Source organism: Pinus tabuliformis, chromosome 6, assembly GCF_031772625.1.
Source record: "Pinus tabuliformis cultivar Carrire ecotype Pingquan chromosome 6, CPIR1, whole genome shotgun sequence".
In the NCBI taxonomy this organism is placed as follows: Eukaryota; Viridiplantae; Streptophyta; class Pinopsida; order Pinales; family Pinaceae; genus Pinus; species Pinus tabuliformis.
Genome location: NC_142292.1, coordinates 928,973,036 through 928,979,035, shown reverse-complemented (window position 1 = coordinate 928,979,035; position 6,000 = coordinate 928,973,036). Strand labels below are relative to the sequence as shown.

The window sequence follows — 6,000 nt, the reverse complement described above, 5'->3', positions numbered from 1 at the left end:
ACTTGTCTTCTATTTATATGTCTCCAAGGGTGTCCAATTTCTCTTAAAGTCAACCTGTACATTTGAGCATATATTAGTTTCCTCCTTAAAAATACATTTTTCCTTAACCAAATCAAATTCTTCCAAAGGCTAAGAGGGGACTTTCTTGATGAGGAGGAATATCTAAAGGAAGGAATTTGTCCCTAAGCTGAAAAGTTACACAAATATATAAGTTACTTGTAAGTGAGATATGTTACTACTCATATGAGGTAAGTAGGCTCACCCAGAGAGTCCACACTGCCTGGCCAAACTAATCAGAGTCTAACCCCAAGAGCATTGAGGAGAATTGAACCCTTGACCTCCCAATTGAAAGATGCTTTAGCAATAAAACCTCGACCAATTAAACTAACCCTCATAAAAAAATATGTATTAACCTGCAAAAATAAGTATGCACAAAATTGTTTACACTGAGAATATTATTTGATATTGTTAATAATATGGAATATACACACAATTGTAGCTTAAATAAATAATTCTATAATAGGTTAGTGATCATTATTTCAAACTTGAAAATTTACAAAATCTCTTCCCAAATTTTATTTCATAATTTTATATCTTGATATTTAATAGATAATTAAAACTTTAATACAAGGATATTGAAGATTAGATATAAAGATATGAATATGAAAAGCATCATGTGTTTGGAAGAATATAAGAATGTAAAATATTTAGGAAGAGAGCTTATTATTATATTCTTAATTATTAATAAAAAAATATGATAGAATGTCCTTAGCTTTTAAAGTGATAAAAAAAATATGTGTAATTTAAAAGAATATTAGAGTTAGTTAGTAATAATATAGATAGAACAATTTGACATTCACATTTGTTATATAATATCAACCTTGATCTATCTTAACTCTGGAAGTATAAAGTGTCGACAAGGATCAAATATATTTTCATTCAAAAAGGGGGTTTGCATCTTGAGTGGTTTGATCACTCTTTTCTCTTAGTAGATCGAGCGTTAAGATGGATCTAGGTTGGTTTAATTATTTATTTTTATATTTTATATTAGTTTAGTTTATTTTTGTTTTTATATAATTTAACAGAGTTAAAATATTTTTGATAATTATAATTATTAATTATTTTATTTTATTTTGATCTTGTCAAAATTTTTATAGGACATTACATTACATTACAACATCTCTAGCACATTGAGGTGGAGATACCCCCTCGACACAAAAAAACTTCATAACATGGTGATCACTAATAAAATTTGGGCATAATTTTAATTATTTTTAAAAAAATATAATTTATAGTTTTTATTTCATATCTAAAATATATTTAAGATCTAGAGTAAAAATGGATCAATGCTGGTTTAATTATTATTTATAATTATAATTATTTATTTTTATATTTTATATTTTATTATTTTTATTTTTATATAATTTGACAAAGTTAAAATGTTTTATTGATAATTATAATTACTAATTATTTTATTTTGATCTAATCAAAATGTTTATAGGTCATTACATTACATTACAACATGTCTACCACATTGGGGTGGAGAGACCCTCTTGACACAAAATACTTCATAACATTGTGCTCACCAATTGAATTTGGGCATAATTTTAACTAGCAAATGCAAAGGAAATGTTGTAAGGTGGAAGAAAAGGAAAGAGTAAAATAGAAAAAAAAAGTAAATTTATTATGATTGTTATTTACCATGAACATAATTAAGATCCTTCCAATGGGTTTTTTTGGCATTTGCATCAATTGTCAGTACATAAATTCATTCTTCCATGGTACCTTCCATTTTTCTCACCACAAAGAATTATTTTCTCTGAAGGAACTTCCTCCATGGCTTACAAATGAACCCTGAAGAATGGAAATAAATGTCTTGCACGAGTGTCAATTCTTAGCAACATCATCTGGTAGCCTTGGAAAAAGAGCAGGTTCAAGCTGAATATTGATTTTCCATGCATGAAAGAGATGATATAAATTCCAGTGACACGGATTTTAGGTTTTGTCTTGAATAGTTTGCAGGTTGTAGCCACTTGTAACATTTTTTCATTGTTTCTTAACTCATCACAAAGAGACCCTTTTGATGAGATTTCCTGCCATCCAACGTATGAATGAATCATTCTTTAAAGGGGGAATAACAGGTTGCAAGTGTTCTTTGGTTAACACAGACCATTGGAGTCATCCACTCAACATTATGAACCTTCATCATAGAAAAAGAACTCCTGAATGGGAATATTTGTATAAGGTATTACTTTACCATACATCAGATGCTCCTCTCCCCAATAAAATTAACCAATGTTAACAGTCACTATTAGCTGTAGCAGATGAGTTTCAAAGAGGTTAAAAAAATCCCTCACTAATAGGAATTTTAGAGGACCATAGTTTAATGAATACAGAGAAATGTTTGATTCCCCTTTGTATCACTAAAGATCTTTTCTTCTCAAACTAATTAAGAGTCAATGCCATTCCATATGTGGCCCTGGAATTTCTTCTTGTAAATTTATGGTTTCTTGATATAAGCTTATGATGCGATGAAAGTTTGATGGGGAGAGACATTTGCTTCATATCTACAAAAAACCATCGTGAATGTCTTAAGTAATAAGGGAAAAAATATAATAAGAATGTAAAATATGCAACAATTCATTAATAATGAGTGAAAAAAAAAAAAAAAAAAACCCAATTGTCAATCCATTCAAACAAATATTACAACTACTAAAAGAAGTGAAGATAGATTCCAAAGCCATATTAGTTTAAAAGCAGAAAATGTCTATGCAATAAAATAGGAGAGCACAAAAACACTTCATAACCTGCACAATTGTGACCATATACAAGTTTAAAATCATCCAAAGAATGATTTTTATGATAAATATGAAAAACTATTAAAAAAGGCAGGTGTCTTTGGAATGCATACCTTGTTGTACTAAATTTTGGTGATGTCTAGGAAAGTGTGTGATATTCTTAGGAACTTGTTCTTCAGGCTCAGTAGAATATTCTCTGCCCTTTCCATGTACAGCTCCTTTCTTCCCAGTTCATTTTCAGACTCTTTAACTAGGGACCATGCAGATTTAACACCAGTTTTCCCATTCTCAATCAAGATGCTCTGCCTACTGTGTATTCTTCTTTTTGATGCATATATGGTTTCCTCCAATAAATTTGGAATTTGAAATGCATTGTGATCTGTTGATAAATCAATGAAGGAGAGAACATTTTCTATAGATGTAGAATCAACAATAATGATTCTATAAAAGGGATCTCCAAGGTTTAACTTGCTAGTATGCAAAAATAATCAATTACAGATTGATAAATGAACTTTAGAAATATGCACACCAATCCAAAGTTTAATCTAAGTGTTTGAAACATAGTGTCTTTTCAAGAAGGATGGGATAACATAGACATAATTTGGGGAATTTTTACAATAATTGAAATGGAGAAACAAGAAGAAACAATAGGTTCACTATGTAAAATTCAATTAACAAGAATGATCATTTGTAGCTAAAGCTTGAAATAGCCTATAAAATTGGAAATTTGAAATAGAAATTGGCAAAAAGTTAAATTATGTCACCATTTCTCCAATAAGTGCCATGAAACCTAAGAGTTACTATCAAAGTAGGATTCGACCAATCTTGGAGAAAAATTGCATAGTGTCCTTGTACAAAAACCAACTCCAATTCTATGAGGGTATAAGTTCTAGCCAAGATAACTATCAACTTTCAAGACAATATGAGGTCCATACCACCTCAGCTGTAGAACAAAGAAAGTAGTAAAAAAAATATTTGTAAGAAGAAGCCTCCAAGAATAAAAGAATTCATAAGGAATCACGCTCTTCTGGAACAAGAATCACACATATCATCTCCACATTTGGAAAAAGAAAATGTTGTTGATAAAACAATTGAGCGATGCTGAGAGGTTAGAACTAAAGAGAGTGTAGTTAGGACTTTAGAGTGTGTGCATGGGTTCAGTCAATGGAATGAAAAAATGAGGATTTTCCTGGCCATAGTTCCTGAGAAGCATGGAGTTACATCTAACATCTGGGTTTCACCATCTCAAAATCAAAGAAACTACTTTACAACAAAGTGATGATTTACCTTAGGAAGTGTATCCTAGTACACATCGCAAACCCAATTTCAGAAAGAACCTACCCATTTATGGACTTTGTAGCTTTGAAGACCTAACTTATACAATCTCTCTAGTAAAGTAACTTTTTCCTTGTTTCATCTGATAGTGAATTCATAGGTATTCTTGGAATTGGCAGCCACCATTTCTTTCCTTTCACCTTGTTCCTATTACCAAAGTCATCTACTAGTGCATTACCTCCTTAAGAATACCAGATTTTTTTTGGCCTATGCTATCCAAATATTCCTTACAGAATCACACATCATAAAAAGTAAGAATAAATTAAAAATCAACTTTACAAGAGAGTTATCTTGATAGTTAAACAAATACAATGACTGAGAGCAGAATAGTTACTTCCTTACAATCAACATGGAATCCAACTTTATCAATGCTGGAAGAATCATATGGATGTTAGACCATTTCACTGTTTCTCCAATAAGTTCCATGAAACCCAAGAGTTATTGCCAAAGTGGGATTTAGCCCATCTTAGAGAAAAATTGGGTAGTGTCCTTGTACAAAACTAGCTACAATTCTCTTAGGGTAGAAATGCTAGCCAAGACAACTAGAAACTTTCAAGACAAGATGAGGTCCACACCACCTCAGGTGTAGAACAAAGAGAGTAGTAACAAACATATTTGTAAGAAGAAGCCTCCAATATTAAATGAATGCATAATGAATCTCACTCTTCTCAAAGAAGAATCACACAAAGCATCTCCATATTTGGAAAAATAAAATGTTGTTAATAAAAAAATTGAGCACTGCTGAGAGGTTGGAACTGAAGAGAGTGTAGTTAAAAATTCAGAGTGTCTACTTAGGTTTAATCAATGAACTGAAAAAGGGGAGGAGTTTCTCAGCCACAGTGCCTCGGAAACATGGAGTTACATATGACACCTGACCTTCACCATCTCAAAAGCAAGGAGAATCCTTTAAGACGAAGTGATGATTTACCATAGGAAGTGTATCCTAATACACATCACAAACCTCACTTTCAGAAATAACATGCTCATTTATGGACTTTGAAGATTTGAAGACCTGACTTATACAATCTATCTAGTAAAGCAACTTTTTCCTTGTTTCATCTGATAGTGCATTCACAAGTACTCTTGGTATTGGAAACCACCATTTTTGTAGGAATTTATAGGGTAAGTTCCTTAGATTGAACACCAAAGGACACTACTCACAAACTGATCACAGATCAATACAACAGTATTCTTTATGTGGTTAAAACCCTCAAAGAGAGAAACAATCCATGGCCTAAGAAAATGCAACCACTTTAGGCAATTTTTTAATGTAAAATAAAGAAAAATTACATAAGCTTCTCTCATAAGGGGTCTCGGAAAAATCACCCTCCATGTTATTTAAATAGAGGTCATGGACCAATCAGGTGTTAATCCATGGATCAAATTCCAGTAATACTGAGGAGATAATGAACCATTGGATCACTTCATGTCTAGAACATATCATGATCATTAGATTGTAAGTTACAAAAGGTACATACTTAAAGAAACACACTTTACCTAGCTATACACTAGACCAAATTATACTTAATTAATTCCTATGTGACAGAATATCCTAACGTCCTCCCTTAAGAAAAACTTTGGATAGGATTGAAGGATGTACAAAGATGAAATAATAGTAGAAGGAAGGAGGCGTTGGAGCCTATCCCCCTTTAGTGACAACTTCCTAAACTCCAACCATAAATTAAAGTTTAGTAAACATCACCTCTGTGAGAGCCTTTGTAAACATGTCTGCAACTTGATCATCGGTTGAACAATATTTCACTTCAACAACATGGTCATGAATGAAATTTCTAATGAAGTTCATGTATAGTTCAATGTGTTTGCTTCACTAATGTTGGAGTGGATCTTTGCATATTTGAATGGAACT

The 6,000-nt window shown here is 31.7% G+C and overlaps 1 pseudogene; it reads right to left on the bottom strand.

Annotated features, from left to right (window-relative positions):
• Positions 1 to 293: 293 nt before the first annotated feature.
• Positions 294 to 6,000, bottom strand: part of LOC149261962 (rop guanine nucleotide exchange factor 14-like) — a 192,981-nt pseudogene continuing 187,274 nt past the window's right edge.